The sequence below is a fragment of the Tenebrio molitor genome, chromosome 1, assembly GCF_963966145.1.
Source record: "Tenebrio molitor chromosome 1, icTenMoli1.1, whole genome shotgun sequence".
Lineage (NCBI taxonomy): Eukaryota > Metazoa > Arthropoda > Insecta > Coleoptera > Tenebrionidae > Tenebrio > Tenebrio molitor.
In genome coordinates this window covers 27,744,619-27,764,848 of record NC_091046.1, presented here as the reverse complement: position 1 = coordinate 27,764,848, position 20,230 = coordinate 27,744,619, and the positions used below count along the sequence as shown (strand labels likewise).

Here is a 20,230-nt window from a genome sequence, read left to right as displayed (position 1 = left end):
GTGGAAGTGAATCTTTTTGTGCCAAGCCCAGAGGTTGAAGACCGAAACGAAGTCGATGCCGGCAACTGGGCGAACAAAATGCAAGCACTGTGTTATGTATTTACAATAAGTACCTAGCTTTTCTTTTGTATTGTTGTCTTTCAATAAATTTTGTCTGTTTGCTTCTAAATAAAAATGCGTTATGTAATGAAACCAGTGCGGTAATGAACTACATTACGCAACTCAAATGACTATAAATGAATGTGGTTATAAGGTCTTATCCAAGCAGCCGTAGATAAACCAAATTGCATTAGTGCATTAGTTTCATGGATTCTCTGAATGTTGTTGCGACTAACATCACAGTATAGAACTATAAGAATCAGTAGTTTCACTCGTGGGTTCAAATGGTCGCAGATCTCGAATCAGCTGACCAACTCGCAGGTGACTGCGCAGTGGGACGACCGCTGCTACTTGCGATTTTATTGATTTATTTTCTCGGTTACTATTAAGCGCATTCTGACATGAGGCATCGTTGGATTCAGAAAAATAATCTCTTTCAAAATAGGAATAAAAAATTATACCAAGCTATTTGAAAAAATGATGTTGACTATCATCTGACCTTGAATGATTTTTTGAAAAAAATAGTCTATGTTATACTGGGTGCCCCAAAATTCGCGGAACAACGTAGTAGTACGTTGTTAAGTAGTCATTAAGAGATCAGGTAAAAATGTTTAAAAAAATCAATCTTCTTTTTTGTAGAAGATATGGACCTATTCGTTACACTAAATATTCCTTTTTCAAAAAAACATTGTTTGTGGGCCTTATTGCGTACGATGTGCTTAATAAGGCCCACCCATTAAATTTTCGATAAAAGTTAATAAAACATCATTTTCCTCTAGAATACTTAAATAAAAACAACTTTCACTTGCATGAACCACACAAATAATCCAAATCATTATCTTTTATTAGGCCTATACAAGCTTCGTGGTACCAAACGGAACAATTCTTGCACATACGCATACTTATCATTTCACAGGTGTCACATCAGGGACGATACCAACTTCCCTTATTTGATTTTCTGTCAAAATAATAATTCAAGAATAAAGCTCACATTAAAGGGTATAAGATATGGTACGAAAAGAAGCTAAAAGCAGATTTGAAATAAATGCATGCAATGAAAAAGAACTTTCCAAGGAATACTGCAATGCTATTTTCAAACAGAAATTTGTTGTAAATACCTTAAAATCTTACACTTACTTTTCCCCCTTTTTAACAACACTGGTGGGTGAACTTTGCAATGTTATTTTACCGCGAAATTTGAACATATCTGGTACGGTCATTTGTACGAATTTTATGCACTCATGCTAAACGAAGCCCTTATGTTGTCGTATATTTGGAGATTTCTATAACTAAGTCAATATCATTAGTGGGCCTTATTTTCGAGCGGGCCTTATTTGGAACAGGTACTAGTGTTACTGAGCTGGGCGCACAGCGGGTCCGACACAGTGCAAGGTCTTTCTCTAAAGAAAGTAGGCGGAGGGGGCAAGAACCCTCCAAAAAACGCGAAGGAGGCGAGCACCCCGGATGTTCGCCAAAAGTACACTTCTGTTCACTGAAAAAGCATACACTTACATTTTTACTGTGTAATAGTAATAGTAGTTTATTTAACGAGTTTGTGTGTAAAGTGAGCCTTTTTTGACGTGAGTGGGCCAGTTTAAAACGCGAGTGAAACGAGCGCCAAAAAAGGCCCAATTTACACACGAACGAGTTGAATACAACGTTTTTTTGTTCGACGAGCCCCTTAAAGGCTCCAAATCGCTTAAAATTTTTAAACTTAGCTTGACGTTTCGTTTCGACATGTTGTGACATTTATCAATATTCGTTCACCCAGGAAAAAATTCTCAAATTCTGACAGTGTCGAACAAAAAATCAGATTTACCATTACCTGATGGTACTGTCATTTTCAGTGGCAGGTAATTGAAATAATTCGATTTCAGTCAGTAAAAGTGTACTTAATACCTCCCTCTAATGTTACTCTTATCAACATTATAGGTATTGTTTTTTATTTTCAAGGTTTATTGTAGGATCTCTTAAGTTTGGTATAATCAAAATTCGTTCGTAAATTCTTACCTGATAACTTAATATGAGTAAACCTGGAAACAAATATCAAGTAAATTTACAATGCCAAAAAATTGCAAAAATCTCTCTCAAGACTTGTATGCTTTTTCCATGAACAGAAGTGTAAACACGACGACACGGGCGAAGACGGCCCGAAACAGGAAGGGATGTTAAAAGTACTGCAGGTCAACTTGAACTGCTGCGTCCGCGCCCAGGACCTTCTGAAAGCCACGGCAAGGCAGCAGCAGACGGACGTCGTGCTGGTGAGCGAGCCGACGTCAAGCCGACCAGTCAAAAACGGGGCTGGAGAAAGAGGGGCCATAATGAACAGGATTGCGAAACCCGGCGTGACTCAGCACGGGTTCGGCGAGCGCTTCACCGGGCTCTAAACTCTAACAATCTATAGTCGTTATATCGGGTGTGTCAAAAAGGACGGACACCAAAGAAGGTACACAATTTAGGGTAATCATGGAACAAGAAAAAAAAAATTGTTTTTGGCCTTTCGCTAACGGGCAAAAGCTTTTGGAAGTTACAACTAAATTACCTGTAAAACTCTACGATTCTGTTATTGATGTGGGAACGTAATTGTATGTGTCAACTGTCAAAAGTGCCCTCAAAAATTCCTTTCACGAATATGTTGGAAATCCGTTTCTTCGTCAGTGTTAAATATGATGAAATTTAGTGTGGGGGAGCAGTTTTCAAACGCGGCAACATTGCTAACATATCGTAGGAACGAAAAAAAAAAAACCTTTGTAAAATAAATGTCAATTAAATTGTGACAGTTTTCCCGCAGATGAATAACGTAATATGTATTTTTTTCCCTACCGGTTAGAAATGTAGGCTGTGGATACCTCATTTGAGGTGAGAAAATTCAACTTTCTCGCTAAGGTAAGAAAGTTAATCATAAAGTGTTTATGGTAAAACTGTACCAAAATACAAATGTCAAAAGTGTCAAAAGTGAAATAAGATATTGATAAATGAAAGCCAATTCAATAAAGCAAGTTGGTAGATCAATCATATAATCTGGAAAATAAACAGATAAGCTAGGTAGGTACCTACTACAACTTCTGTTTATATTAAATTTTCAAACAAACGTCAAATCTTCAAATGCGATGACAAGCTAATTAAACAAATAACCCAGCCTACTATTCAAATCTCAAAATTTTCGTTTTAATCAGGAATATAACCATCTTTTTTTGACTTTTTTCAACGAAATTGTGCCGGTAGGGTAGCTATTTATGCACCAAGGGCGTTACAACGATGATTACGCCCGGAGAACGATGAATCCAGCTCGAGAGCTTTAGCCCGAGAGATGGATATCGTTCGATGGGCGTAATCATTCGGTGACGCCGTGGTGCAAACAAGATTTTACTTTTCACTCTACGTGTTCTTAAAAAAAAAAAAATTGGCATCTTTGCAATTTTGAATTGATGAGGGCATTATGAATTCATTACGCCCGCTTATTCTTATTACGCCCTGTTATTATTCCCCGGTTGTTATGGACATGTTTATGTATTTCGTATCCTAGGAGTTATGATGCAATTATACTAAAGTGAAAAATAAAATAGTATTCAAACCTTGTTAAGAAAGTGCCCTTGCAAACCTTGGGCACTTACAAACCTCGCCTACGGCTCGGTTTATAATCTTTGCCTGCTTTCAGCAAGAAAGCACTTTCTTACCTTGGTTTGAAATATACTATAGCTCTTGGTGTTGCAGAAAATAACGCGGCATTTAGCTGCAAAGACATACACCATGCGTTTTGCTAACGGAAGGCATTCCAGTGTGAATGTTATTAGACAATTGAGAGAAAAAAACAAGTAACCATAACAAGACAACTACATACGGTAGTTTTTAGTTACCTATTGCATTGCTGCCATTTTCATTTTCACTTTCTGGGAGTTTTTTCTTTAACTTTAAGCTGCAGAACATTTTTTGCTACAAAATCGGGGTCTATGTTATGCTATGCCTACTATGCTACTAAAACGCCTGTCCGTCCTTCTTGACACATCCGATATATCACCCCACTGCACGTTGGCAGAGGTTGAAAGATACCTCGACTAACAGGTCGATTTTTAATTAATTTTACGTTTATTGCCGTTTTTTTTTTAATTATGATGACGTCATTACTTTGACAAGGAACACCTTGTCAAAGTAATGAAGTCATCATATTTTTTTTTAAATAGCAACCTATATTATTCGTCAGAATTTTGATTGGTCTTTTAATTGTCAACATGACAGTAACTATAAAAAATTTGACCCCTTACATTTAAAAAAACTTGAGAAAAAAATTGTTTAAAATTATTTTCTTTATTAACTAGCAAGTAACAATTATTAACTGTAAAATTTAAATTATCCCATGCAAGGCGACATAAAAACTGCTGTTGCACGTTATGAAGAACTTTGCGAGTGATTAGGCTGGTTTCTTGTCTGATTCGTTCTTTTAACTCTTCCAAGTTCTGTGGTCGATTATTTATGATGTACTTTATTCTTTAGTTATCCCCATAGGAAGTAATCAAGTGGCGTCAAATCAGGAGATCGGGCTGGCCACTCCATAGGTCCTCGCGTACCAATCCACCTATTGGGCAAATGATTTTGTAGGTAGGTTCTAACATCGACCGCATAATGTGGAAGAGCACGGCCTTGTTGGAAACAAATATTTTCGTTAATTAAGTTAGGATTAGCGTTATTTGGAAACCACTCAGATAGTCGCAGAAAAACTACATTTTGAAGAAATTCTCCGTGCTTCAAGAAAGTATGACCCGATAATGTGATCACTGATCACTAACAATAGCTGCCCAGACGTTCAATTTCACAGGATGTTGTGTATTCTGCATCCAATGGGGATTTTGCCTTGCCCAATAATAATAGAACAATATAACGACAATATTTTTTAGTTTTCTCTATTAACCAACCATTAAGACAAAAAGTTGCCTCATCCAAAAAGACTATTCTTCGAACAAACGCAGGATCCATAGTACATAGGTTCATCATTGAGTCACAAAACTCAGATCTTCTATCTGGATCGTCTTCTGATAACTCATGCACCAATTTTATTTTGTAAGGATGCCATTTTTCGCTTTAGAAGAATCATAAAACTATTCATTTGCTAATATCGTAATTGCCACTAAGCTGTTGACTAGAAGTATTCGGATTTTCTTCTACTTCCAAAAGTACTTGAAGACTTGTTTCTTCGTTCATTACTTTAGTTCCCGTTTCCCTAAATTTTGTTTCAATCCGGCTAACAGTTGACCGAATGATAGGCGGCCTTTTAGGGTATTTTTGATTAAAACGATTACAAACTTTTTGTTGGGTTCTAATGCGATCCCCGTAGCCCAGCATCATTAGAATTTCTATTCTTTGCCTTTCACTTTGACGCATTGGAAGCACCAATGTCTGTGTCAGGCAGGTAACTAAACGCTTGATAATTGTCATGAGGCTTATAGATTTTTGTGCCCAAACAAAAAATTACTACTTCTTCAAGTCCAAATGATACTGACCTAATAGCAATGCCTTTTGGTACTAACTAGTTAATAAATTAATCATTAATTAAAAAAATAATAAACATATTTTTTAAATTTTCAACAATTTTTTTCTCAAGTTTTTTTAAATGTAAGGGATTAAAATTTTTATAGTGTCATGTTGACAGATAAAAAACCTAGCAAAATGCTGGCGAATTAATACAGGTTGCTATTTAAAAAAATAGATGATGACGTCATTACTTCGACAAGGAAAACCTGTATAAAAAAACGTTACGTCAGTAAACGTGAAATTGAAATTAAAAATCGACCTATTTTTGTTCTTTTTTCAAAACTCAACAGTTTATGATTTATCGAATTGTGGCGTTACTTTTGCCCTCACTGTATATTGTCAACTGTGAACAAAAACCAAAACTTACCTGCTGTTATATCAGTACATGGGAAGAAGATTTCTAAAGAATCAGATAAACAGCAAACTGAAGATGATGTAGAAGGTTTTACTAAAGTTGTATCCAAAAAGAGTAGGCGTAATACAGGGTGTTTGGTGTTTAAGGTGACAAACTTTTCTGAGATACACAGCTAGGTTAAATGAACAACTTTTCTTAGTGAAATTTTTTTCAATTTGCTTTTTTTATTATACTGAACTAAACTGACTAAACTCTGTTTCCACTGTTTGAGAGCCACTGTTCGTAACTATTATCATATAATATACCAAGGGACAGTGGCGGCTCGTGGGTTTTATTGTTGAGGAGGCAAACTTGAACAAACATAGTAATAATAAATACACCATAATAATAATTTTTTTAAATATACTATACCGGGTGTCCTAAAATGCTTACCAGTACGTTGTTAACTAAAAATATCAGGTAAAAATATTCAATCTTGTTTTTTGTAGAAGATATGAACCTACTGTCGCGAGCAATAAATTTTGGTCGTCCATGTCATTTCAAAATTTGGTTAGATTATCACAAATTTAAAAAATTTCCCTGCCTGATTATGCCCATGCCAAAAAAATAAGAACAAAATGACAATTAATGTCATACAACATGATGATAGGTTAGGACATTTACGACTGTTTTACAATTGAGCATTTTCAATTGCGTCAAAGAATGACCTTGACGAAAAAATTTATTGCTCGCGACTGTACATAATATTTGTTGTATTTTCATTTTTGGTGTCGTTCGATACAAAGGGCAAAATTTTTAAGATCATTAAATCTTAAACGCGACTAAACCGTGTTTTCTGTTTCAACAGCAAATAGCATGCAAGGCCAACAAAACAACAAATTTTTGTTCACACTTCCGACTAGTCGTGTGCATTTCTGATACCACGTAACCACGTAGTGTTAAATTACCGTTTCGGCTTTCCACTTACGCATATAAGGCCGGTTAAATTTGGTTGTGGCTGATCTTGACTTTTTACAATTTGTCGTAAGACAATGAATTAAATGGATGATTTAATAATTAATCAATAACATCTTCGCAATTTCTTTAATTTCCATATCTTTCTTTATTTTATTAAACAATATAAAAATAAATAATAAACACGGACTTTTGACCAGGGACCAATAACACCACTCCAAATTCAAAACAAAAACAAACGAGCACCTACAATCTACAATTGTAAACGACCACCGGTGCGTGGTCAAGAGTCAAGACTCGTTAGAGCTAGGCTACAGTTCGAGACCCAATAGCGTTCGTTCCCGCGATGGTCATATGTACATGAATTGTGACGTCTGTAAACAAGGCAAGCCTCCGGCCGAAGTCATTTCTCGGGCACAAAACGATTTATTCCGAGAGCGTCGATGCTAGTCAGGCGCAGCGAACAATGCTGCGCTAAATTAAACTCTGCCTCCGGCCGACAAAAGCAACAAATGCTAACCGCTAAAATCTTCTTGTAACACATTTTTAATAAGCAAATATCTTCATAAATAATATGATTTAATATAATATTTAATTAAGTATTATATTTTTTATTTTCTTTTTATTTAATTTTATTTGGGGAGGCACTGCCTCCGTTGCCTCCTCGGAGGAGCCGCCACTGCCAAGGGACAGATATATTGCCGGAAATTTTTTCGAGCAGTCCTCACACACGAGTGTTTGTAGCAAGAAAATTACATGAGGGCGACAAACACGAGTGTTGGACTGCAAGAAAAAATTTCTGGCGATATATATCTGTCCCGAGGAATATTCGGAAGAGAATCGCCCGAAAAAAATTTCCGCTTAATTAAATTATGATTGGTTGCTATTCAAACAATTCGGAGTTGTGATTTGTCAATATAAATCATGTGACATTTGAGGGCGATTCCCAGCTAATAAAGATTTGTAAAGGAAAATGCCTTAGCTGCCGCCTTTATAATTTAGAAATCCGGTGGACCTCACACAGTAGTTCTTCAAATTGAAAAAAATTATTACTAGAAAATTATAACATATTCTAAAAATGTTACTAGAATAAGAGTTTTATTTTGTCTATTTCTTTACACAGGAGAAGTTTGTTAGCTTATACAATCATTTTTAATAGATACTGTTTCAGCTGCGACAGTTCTTTGTCTGGATGAACATTGGCTAACTAATAAATGAGTGCGAAGCTTTAAACATTGAAAATTATGTTTTAAAATCCTACTACTCCAGAAATCAAGATGGTTATGGTGGATGATTAATACTTGTGCGTCAAAAATTTTCTGGTGTTTCAATTAAAAAAGTAGTTGAACAATTTGTGCCAAGAATTTGTAAGTTTCTGCTATAAGACCTTGTGAGAGCCAGTCTGTGTTCCTGAATGTGTACAAACCACCAGCAAGTAATTTTGTCAGTTTCATTGATGTGTTAAACAGGATTCTACATGATTTAAATGCTAATGAAAATATTATCTTGGGAGGAGATTTTAATATTGATTTTAAGAATAATAATTTACGTCATAAGTCCGGTAGGTTAGGTCAGGTCAAGTTATTTCAAAAATGAAAAAATCACATTATGTTGTAAAAATCACATCACCATTTTTCTTGTAGCAACGGCAGTTGCTATTGTTTTTTACATTGAATATTTTTGACTTTTCAATGTCAGATTTGATTTATAAAAATAAAACAGTCCGGTAGGTGTTGCTTAGCGACACCTAGCTTTCCGGCTCTGATACTGTTGTAACTCACCTACCGAACTCAAATTGATAATGTAATCGAACATCTACCAGACAGTATGAAATAAAAAATATTATAAAACAAATTTATGAATAGACTTACTTAACAGTTACAATTTACAGTTAGTTGTTAACTTCAGCACTAGAAAAAATCACTGCATAGATAATATTTTTTATAAATATTGCTGCACAGAATTATTCTGCAGTTCCCTTAGATATCTGACTCATATTGGCATTTTATTCAGTTTTAGTATTAATTTTAATTACTATATCATTCATTACTTTATAAACCAATAAGAATCTTTGATTTTCTTTAGTTACCATGTACTACAGCGGTTATTGTAGTAACCAGGGCGATTTCGAATATACGAACCTTTGTATATTCGAATATACCAACCTTTGTATTTTCGCTCGCCGCCTTAACTTACAAAATTTTTTGCGCTAGCCGTCACATTAAATCGCTCTGCTACTGAATGCTCCCAGTCGGTTTCGGGAACCTGTTTATTTATTTATTTATTTATTTTATTCATGATATAGTCTACCCGTATACAACTCGAGGATGGAAAATTCTCGATTACTCGACGTGTTTCCGGGCAACACGTCTCGTATAATCGAGAATTTTCAATCCTCTAGTTGTATAATATATGACTATTCCATTCACCTGTCATTTGTTAAAAATGGACCAAAAAAAACAATTTTACACATTTGTTACCATGGTTTCAAAAAATTGGACCGAATATTCCCACTCGTGGAAATTGTATCGGTAATACCACTAGTGATCCCAGCGATAATTTTTAACAAATGAATGCAGCCTTGAGAATAGCTACCAAATGTTCTCACGTGTTTTTTTGTGTTGCTGGAAACATTTTCTTCGATGTCTGAGTTAATTTCTTCTTCCAATTTGCTGCCAAATTGCCAAAGTTGGTTCATGGAATAGTCCTCCGAATACCTACAACTCGTAGTCCAAATTATGTAGACTATTTTTCAAACTGGTTTTACTCATTCAATTGTGCTTGGGAATCTCACTCGTGCTGACGCAGTCGTGGATTCATTCCCAAGCACAATTGATAATTCGTAACCAGTTTGAAAAATAATCGACATAATTTGGACTACTCTTTTTTTTTTATATAGCCTTCCCCTTTCACCATATTGGCCTATCAGGTACCTTGCGGTCGACTAATTTTTTCCCTTTTTCCTTTGGTGGTGCGGCGGGGCTCCGGGGTACTTTCCCCGGCCACCCACGTCTACCCTCTCCTCTCCTCTCCTTTTCTGGACGACACGAAACGCACACAACATAACATCCATGGCCCATCCGGCCTGGGATTCGAACCCTGCTGACCTCGCGGTGGTGTCGGAAGGGTGTCGCCCTAACTTCCACCACCCTACCGTCAGCCCCTGATAGACATACACACACATCCATGCCCCGGCGGAGGTTCCTTCCTTCGAAAAAATCCTCCCCCTTCGGTGAGTTTAAAACAGTTTAAAACTCGAGTGAAACGAGAGTTTTAAAGGTTCACGAGTGCCAAAAAAAGCCCAAATTACACAAGAACGAGTTGAATACAACGTTTTTTTGTTCGACGAGCCCCTAAAGGCTCCAAAGCGTATCAGATGACCCCTCATTTAAAAGATGCTTTCAATGGGTATTTATAAAAGAATGCATTTTTTATTGACTGCTTTTGACTCACATTTTCTGTTTAAATTTTTAGAAGGGGGTTTGAATGTTTTAATCCCTTAAAAAAAACCTGCTAACTGAACAGTTAAATACTCACTTTTTCGAAGGATTAGATAATAAATAAAAAATGTACCCTGTATAGAGACTTTAATTAAATAACTTAAAAAATATATACCAACAATGTAGTACATTAGCTACGAATAAATGAAATATAATACATTGAAATGTCTTAATTATTAAAGTAGTGAAAACATAGAACCTCAATGTCGGAACCAAAAACCACGGCTCTAAACAACGAATCTCGGATAAACTTTATCTTTCACTGCATTCTTTTAATATTTGTAATTTACATGTTAAATTTTCTCTTTGCGACGTTTAATTTCGTTACTAACATGAGTCTTGGTAGTAGCCAAATTTCTACGTGTCGAAAACGAACATTTTTCTTGTGCATCACGCGTAGAGGGATATGGAGGGAGCACTGCCTATGCTGGCAATGTAAAGGGTGCGGCACGTCGCGAGACCTGTGCGGAGACCTTTTATGACGCCTTTTAAAATGACCGCCAGTACTTCGTGAAATTTCGTGACGAGAGTCGTTGGGCATCAGATGCTTCATAGGCGTCGGTGTTCCGTCATTTTACTGGGATTTGCTTTTTTACACGTGAACCGGTTGGTGAATTGTCTTTGTACTTTTTCAGTTGTATAACTCTGATCTGTTTTTATTTTGAACTAAATATTTACAGTCGTCTTACTACAATTCCTACAAAAATTGTCCCCAGAAAAAAGTTAAAGGGACGCCACTGGAGAGATGAAATATCTGCGTTAACTTCGGTTTCGCTCGGCTCATCTGGAGACCTTTTATTAGGTCTACAGAAAAGCGCGGTCGTATCCACTTTTTTGAAGAGTGCTCCCTCCATATCCCTCTACGGCATCACGGCATTCTTTGAAACTTGGAAGACGTCCTTCTTCAATATGCTTTTTGAAAAGAGTTCGAGCGACCTGCTTTTCTGGTGTAATCTAAGCAGTTTTACCTGAAGATTAAAAATTAGTAGTTTCAATTCGTAAAAAAAATTTAGGACGATATTTAACAAAAAATGAGTTCAATAAATTGTGTGCTTTCAAACGCCGTCATCAGCGACTGACGAGCACAATGAAAATAGCAGTGGACAAAGAAGACATTTTTTTTTTTTTTGTAATGAAATCGTATGTTTTGTACTCATTTTTTGGCCCTTTTAGCACAAGTGGGCCATTTTAAAACGCGAGTGAACCCAATTTACGCAATTTTATTTTGCGAATGAAGAGCATTAAAGTTACTTACGATCTTGAAAGTCGTTAGCGATGTCTTTTTTATCAACCATATTCCAAACAAGGTTTGCCTCTTCTTTGCTCGACCATTGGTTGACATTTTCTGTTGGTCATTTGCTTTATGCAAATATTTTGACGGACATCTTCAGGATAAGATTCCAGAAAAGCGTAACCCTAGCGACAAAATTCTTCTTCTACTCTTGTTGGAAATGGCCTGATTTGAGGATTTAAACCACTAATCTCTTCTTTTTGTAAGTGGAAGTAGAGGCATAACAAGTCAGTATGGCCACTTATCGGGCATATCAATAATTCGTGGGCAAATTTACAATCGCGTCTGGTACACGCAGACATCAGAAAATCACGACAGATTCTACTGTACCTCACTTGGATATTCGGCGAAAACATTTTGAATTAAATTAAAATTTAACACGCGCACAGAAAATATTCATACACTACTATGCAATGAGACTGAAAGTCGTCGACTCTTCAAGTGCTAAACGAAATACTGAAACCTTTAACCCCCGACCCCCCAAAACTGTTTCTGAAACTGATGGTAGGGGGAAAACATCCCAAAATTTACCATACGACGATAGCAATATTAACTTAAAAGGATAAAACTACGGGTCTACACAACGAATCTTAATTTGATGTAATCCATTACTGGTTCGACTGGAAAAAAAATTCAATTGAACTTGAGAAAATACAAAACTGCAAAACTCACCGATTTTGGAGAGACATCAACACATTCTTTTCTGCATGTGGGGCAACTGGGTTTATCATAGCAACTCTTTACATGCATATCCCAACAAGTTCGGCAAAGATAATGACCACATGATAAAACCAGCAAATCTCCATTCCGTATAGGAGTTCCAAGTCGACAGATATTAAAAAAATCACCCGTACCACCCACATGTAAAATCTTGCAATTTTGATAGACACATTTCTTATTTCTCGTGTAAAACTGGCATATATTTATTGCGTGCTTGTTTGCAACGGATTTCCTCCGAAAATATTGTCCATGTCATTTTTCCCGTTTGCAAATCAGCCATCTCTTCAATTTTAGAAATATGCATTCGCATTTGATGATGATGAGTAGATGTTTTGCACATATTTTGTAACTTGCGTATTTCAAGTAGAAATCCTCCCAGTGATCTAAGCCTAGCACGAATCATTTTATGCAGATGGGGAGATCGATACTTTGCACACATTTTATTCTCATTACTAATTAAAAATTCATAATTTCGAATTATTGCTGAAATATCATCCAGTCTCAGAACTGGCAATACTTGCTGTTGCAACACATCCCATGCCTTCTCATTGATCTCAATATCCAACTTGCGACTCATTACTAAAATTCCTTTCTTTCTGTCTTTTTTCCCAGTACAATTTCGAAAATGTTTTCTTAAAGCCGTCGTAATAAAATAATCTTGGCAATTCGAGCAAACGCTGTAATTTTTTTTAGACATGTCTTTCTTACGTCTGCAAACGAGCATATGTTTATCACTATTTGTTTGATTATACAAAAAATTTCCTTTTTTTCTAATTGCATCAATTATCCTCAAACGTTCTTTAGAACCTTAGACAGAAACAGTTTTCAATTCACACAGAGATTAAGTTAGATCAAAAAGTGAATCAGCACATATTGAAACAAGGTAACGAAAAATGTATGTGTCCTCAAATTTGATACTGTATCATATCATAATCTCGACTAATTTCGAAGAAACATTCACATAGGTAATTTGAATTGTCGCCAAATTTTTAAACACAATTAGGTATGTGCTGCTTCGCTTTTAATTAATATGGTAAATGATTTTTATTTTACGTTTTGATAATACACGAAATATTTTTACTTGTCTCATCTTTGTGTTTTTGCTCCAAATGTGGTACGATTTTTGAAAAAAGTTGACGACAATAAAGACAAAAATTGTTTTTGACTTGACATACACCAACTGAAAATAAAATGAAAATTTTGGCATTTAAAGACCATAAAATAGTTATTTATGATGTAAGTGTTAAAAGTGAGATTTTATTTTGTAAGTGGGGTAGATTGGGAAACGAGCGCAGCGAGATGCCAAATACCTGATGGTGAAAGTTGCAACCATTTTTGGCTTATTTGGCGGCTTACGTCGAGAAGAGTTGTGTAAACTGACAGTGGACGACATAGAAGAATTAGAAGACTCATTATTAGTTCGTATTTCAGACACTAAAACCAATGTTAATCGTAGTTTTTGTATTGTGGGCAGTTATGTTACTTATTGTCGTAAATACGCTGCATTACGCCCACCTAATGTCACTCATCGTCGCTTTTTCTTGAAATGTTACAACAATAAATGCACCGTCCAGCCAGTCGGCATAAATATATTTGGTAGGATGCCTTGTGAAATTGCTGAGCTTCTGAAACTACCAGAACCTAAGCTATTTACTGGTCATTGCTTCCGAAGATCGGCAGCATCCCTGCTGGCAGATTCAGGAGCTAACTTAATGACGATAAAATGATTTGGAGGGTGGAAATCATCAAACGTTGGAAATAAAAATCAAATTGTATGCAATATTCTTCCTACTACCTGCGCAACTTCATCGTCTTTGTTTGAGAATTCTTATAGTTTAGAAAAACCCTCGGAAAGCAGCAGTTCTCTTCAAGCTCCTACAACGTTGGGAGTCTCATCACCTTGCAATGATATCAGCAGCCTTTCCAATAATGTTCCAGTGAAGATGAGAAATAAGATGACTACATCCGAGGGAATTAATGTTAGCCATTGCTCAAACTCTAATGTTTATATTAACATTTATAAATAAATAAAAAATAACTAGTGTTAAAAGTTTTTTTTTACTAGTGTTAAAATAGTTATTTTTATATTAAGTGCTTGAAGAGAGTGTTTTTTGTGCATGAAAAGGTCTTTTACGCCGAGACGAAGGTCGAGGCAGTATAAGCCTTTGAATGCACAAAAACATCTTCACGCACGAAATATAAACAATATTTTTTTTATAATTGATTCAAAAAATTGAAATTAAAAATTCAAATTTTTGAAGGAACTCGGAAGTTTCAATGCAGTGACCATGTTGCTAGGTAACTAATAAAAAACAGTGCGTGAAGTGAAACACAGAAATAGTCGTGTGCGTGAAATCGCATTTCACACACTGTTTTGTATGGTTTCGATCTTACTAACAATGCAAAAAAAAATACACGTAAAAAAATGACCCACTTCAAGCACGGATTTCAATTTTTTGAAACAATTATAGGAAAATATTTTGAACACGGTAAATTATAAAGAACAATTTTTAATCAAATTAGCTTCCACTAAAAACGTCACTTTTAATGTCAGTTGTATAAAAAAGAATTAGTTTTGCCTATCTCTCGATTTTTTGCAATTTTGCAGACCCAACCATAGGTGAAGATCATAATTTTGAAATTACAGTTCCAATTTATTATTTGTCGTTAGGTGTTATTTGACGGAAACTTAAAAATTGAACCGTGCAGAAGTTTTATTTAAACGTAACTTTAAATTATAAAGGCCGATACAGAATGCACCTTATTTATTGGATTTTTTTTTTATAAATCAGATTTATCAACTCACCCATAATATTGTTTGCCACAGCTGTAGGCGCAGCTATACTCGTCTGTTCACCTCCAGTATTTGAAGCTCCGGGAAGCATATCTGCATTATTCGGATCTATATTCGTTTCTTTGCAAGTTGCAATAATTTGATCCAAAGAAAGAAGGTCGTCACTCATTGTTTTTATATAAAAATTAAAAACTGCACAAGCTGACAAGTTTTTAAACAGCGAATTTTTTTTTCAAACAACGTAAATGATGATGATGATTAACTTGGAAGAAAAATAACCAACGATTCTATACGACGGTTCTTTTTGAAAAGAGACCTGCAAAAATAAAGTTGTTAAAATGCCGAACAACATTACTTCCGTACAAATAAAAGCAGTGAATTAATAAATCACGAAAGCTCCGAAGGGTCAATGCAATAGTAAGTTAGTACACTTCTATTCAGAAAAAAAGCGTACAAGTGGTGAGCACAATTTTGGCTAAATTGCCATATCGTAAACCTATCTTTTAATTGTTGTTAGGTACTTAGAAACCTGTAACAAAACCCGTGATGATAGCTGGATTTGATCGATGTATTCTACAGAGATTTTAATATGTATAAATGTTTTGCCTTATTTATTAGGTAAGTATTACCAATTACTACAAACACAATTCAAACTTTTATTCACAAATTTATGGAAAAAGGCAACTCTCAACAATCTAACAATTTAAAAATTTATAAAAAACAGTGTTCACACATTTGACATACATACATAATCTCAGTAATACGTTTTCTTGGAAACGATTAATTAAATTTATCCCCATTTACAGTAGCTCTCAATACGTGTACGCTTTTTTTTTTTAACAGAAGTGTACATATTTACTTACATTGCGTGTGAGTTACACAGTGCGTTCGTCAAGTTCGGAATAAAATTCATGATAGCGTTATGTACTGTTTTTAAGAAAATCGTTTGGACAGGTCGATTTTATTTCGAAAAATGCAATCCTGCGACGTGCAATTTGTTTAAATAGCGTCATAGGTTTTTGCGCAATGACATCACCAATTTTTTTAAATAACAACTCTCACTTCTTTCTTCTCTTTCCGATAGACCTTCTTACTACCTAAACCATTAATAAAAAAATTTGCTACCTTACGTAACACGAGTGTAAACATTTTGTAAACTGGATTCAATGTCAGGGACTATGGGTTGTTCTTAAAAAAAATTGGTGATGACGTCATTGCGCAAAAACTAATGAAGTTGATTTTGAAATACCTTTTCCGAAATAATCTGCGTCATTAATCAATGGTCAATTGTTGTTGTTTCGTTGCTATCGTAAATTGTACATAAGTGTCTATCATTGTTCAAAATGTAGGTGAATTTGTTGTTACCTAAGCAACCCTTAAAGCTTTAGTGTTTTAAAGGCCTATTTTCGCACGCATTTTAGTATCAAAAATAGGGATTATGATACAGGTACAATAAAAAATTAGATTTTTGTCTAATCTCGGAAATTAAAAATTACTTTTTCGAAAAAAGCGGTTATTTTAAAAATTCTTAATTATAAAATTTACTGTTAAAAAGTTTCTTGAACACTCGTCCACACTGTCAATTGTTTATAAGATTTTTGAAATTGGCAAAATTCTTACCCAAAATTCTTACTTGCTTCTCTACTTGATACTTGGTTTCAGAACAACCATCTAGTTGGAAAATAGGCTTGGCACGGACATCTGTGGTCAGGTACAGCTCCAGCTGTTTTGCAAGTCAATTTCCTCGTTACACAATCTCCACAATATATATGGCCACAAGATAGATATCTGAGTTTTTTTGAAGTTACAATTACTTAACACATATTACATGTGATAATTTGATTAGCTGAAAAACAAATGAATTTTAAAACTTGCAGTGTTAAATTTTAAAGTAGAGGTGTGTCTGTCACAAATAAGACGGTTTTCAAAGTGAAATAATTTTAATGTCATAAAGAATTTTTTTTGTTTTTCCAACACATTAAGAAGTAAAAGATAAATCTATAATTAATTTTAACGGTTCGCAATACCATAATTATTCTCGAGATCGTTTTTTTTCGCAAAAAAAGTCACAAACATAATAGGGATTTTTTTTACCAGTCGATAGTCTCCAATGGAAAACAATTTTTTTTTTAAATGATTCAGAATAATTTCCATCTCTATACCGGGTGATTCAGTTTGGTATTCGCGGCCCTACATCTTTTTTGTTTTAAGAAAAAAGTATAGCAAACCATATATATTTGTAAATCGCTTGTGAAACTACAATAGATGATGTTGTCAAATCTTCTCTACGATGACATATGTCAACGTTAAGACAGTCAACTTTTTTTTTTAAATAGTACACTATATATTTCTTAGCCTATTCTTGTAAAGCTTTTTTTTCTACATTTGAATGTGTAAAAAAAGTTGACACTTACATCAGAAAAAAATCGAGAAAAATAATAAATACAGTGAGCGGCAAAAATATGGAATTAATTCCTTAAAAATTTAACAAAATTTTTTTCAAAAAAATCTTTGGACAGGTGAATTTTAGTTTATAAAAATACATGTTTTAGTGCCAAAGAAAATTCCAAGCTGTCATTTGTTTTCGAGTAATGACGTCATTGATACTTTTTTTTTAATGGAAACCCCCTATTTTTTTTCTTGATTCTGATAGCCCCTTTAATTGTCTAAATGACAGTATGTAGCATAAATCACGGATGTAGTACCAAAGCGCCCCGTAGTAATCCTTTCGGAGCGCTACCGTCGCCAGCGAGAATCTAATCGCTGGACCCCTACCATCATCATCAGCTGCGCGCCGTCGGAGCGAGCCGCATCATCCCCAGCCAGGCTATAAAAGGGATAAAATGACAAATTAATCATTATTCATATGATCATCTGACATCCGATCAATTCGAACTCCCTCAAGAGTCTCACAACAAACCTTTGCTATCTTGTGTTTACCTTTATGTAAATAAACAATTTACACCACAAACACTGTTAAAAGTATACAAATTTTGTTATCTTACATAAGGAAATTTTTGAGAAAAAAAATAATAAAGTTGAAAAAAATTAATTTTATAACGCACAAAAACAAGTCAAAATATCAAGTAGGTAAATCAAACAGTCAAATGTTACTATCAATTTCATTCGTATGTGTTATTTGTGTTACAAAACGTTTTCGAAAATGACTCATTTAACAGAAACACAACGTATAGAAATTTTAATTTTGATTGGGTGCGGGGATAAAACTAAAACAGGGGGAATTTCTTCATAAACTTGCTTATTGCCAACAAGTTGGGGGGTGGCAATTCGAACATTTAATTCCATAATTTTAAGTACTTACTAACACAGTTTTCGACTTGTTTTTGTTCGTTATAAAATTTATTTTTTCCAACTTTATTATTTTTTTTCTCAAAAATTTCCTTATGTAAGGTAACAAAATTTTTATACTGGCGTTTAGACAATTAAAAGGGCTATCAGAATCAAGAAAAAAATTTAGGGGGTTTCCATTTAAAAAAACTATCGATGACGTCATAACTAGAAAACAAATGACTGCTTGGAATTTTATTTTGTATTAAAATATGTATTTTTATAAACTAAAATTGACCTGTCCAAAGACAAATTGATAAAAAGTAAGTTAAAATTGAAGTTAGTCGAAGAAGAGGCGCGACAAATTGACAGAGTCATCCCCTCCAATCAGGAATGCAACTCAAACAGCGCGCTAGTGACCAAAAGTGGGCGGGCGAAAACGAAAAAAGACACACAAAAACCAAATCTGAAATGCTACAATTGTGGTAAAATGGGACACAAAAGCCGTGTCTGCTGGTCGAAACCGAAAAATGACGGTAAAAACAAAAATAACGAGAATGACGCGATGACGATAGTTGCATGTAATACCGAGTTAACAAATTCGGGAAAAACGTGGTACCTCGACAGTGGAGCCACAAGGCACATGTGCAGAGACAGAACAAACGAAGTTAAATCGACGCGTAACAAATCCGATAAAGTTAAAAAAACGTATTGTGCGTACCCGATCTTCAAAAAAATCTCTTGTCTGTGTCTAGTGTCACCGACAATGGGTACACGGTTACGTTCGGAAAAGACAGAGCCACAATAAATCGAAAAGGTGGTATACTCCGTACTCTGGTAGATTGTACGTTTTTTGACAGAAGACAGACACAGAAACCGGTTTGGCGGGAATTAATCTGCAGGGATACAATGGTTTTCTACATAACGTGAAACAATTGAGATGGAGAGTTTAGTATTTTTCACTGCTGTATGTTTTGGAACTAGAATTTAAAAACGTGCAATCTATCACCGTACGGAGTATACCATAGTCCTCACGGCGACGAAACGGGATCACCTATACTGCTCGTCAAATCATAGATGGCCGCTAAGGATGCGCAGAAGAGGGAGTGCGATGCAAGATGTGGAACCGAGGTGCGACAAGGTAAAGCGGTAAAGTGGGGTATAATTCTGAAAAGTACACTCAGATACAGAAATCGACTTGTTCTAACTCCGCGTTGTCGACGAGATTTTAATCCTGTAGCTGTAAGACGTATTGCGAGTCTTCAATGTATTTGTGATCTGCAATTTTTATTACCTAAATAATAATAAATAGCTACCTTTCCCACTAAATTTCCGACGGCATTGTAATTTTTACATTTCTCCTTTTTAGAAAATGACACCCATAAAGTTGCTCTTATTGTTAACACACGTTGTCCATTTTGATAATTACGTCTCCTTAAATTTCAAAATCATAAAGCACTGTAAATTTTATTGAAGTACCTGTTCTTGCTATTTTGTCGGTGGACGAGTCGATTGGACCGTTCGCTTAAATTACAATTACAAACAGATGTTCGTTATTCGCAGCGCTTCAGCCGCTTTTACATAATGCCGTAAACAATTTCCCAGAATACGGTAAGATGAGGCCCAAAGAATTATTCATTATTTTAATAAACTGTTATGTATTACGAAATCAAAGACATTATTCCATATACCTAATTCATAAT

General features: G+C 35.1%; 2 long non-coding RNA genes across 4 annotated transcripts in view; one reads left to right on the top strand and one right to left on the bottom strand.

Moving 5' to 3' along the window:
• LOC138132203 (uncharacterized) overlaps positions 1 to 20,230 on the top strand; it is a 311,521-nt gene that overhangs the window by 254,428 nt on the left and 36,863 nt on the right. The window lies entirely within an intron of this gene.
• On the bottom strand, positions 10,509 to 15,543 carry LOC138133901 (uncharacterized). Its single transcript, XR_011160560.1, has 3 exons — positions 12,398 to 15,543; positions 11,690 to 12,345; positions 10,509 to 11,402 (listed from the first exon to the last, which is right to left on the bottom strand). It is a non-coding gene; the product is annotated as an uncharacterized lncRNA (long non-coding RNA).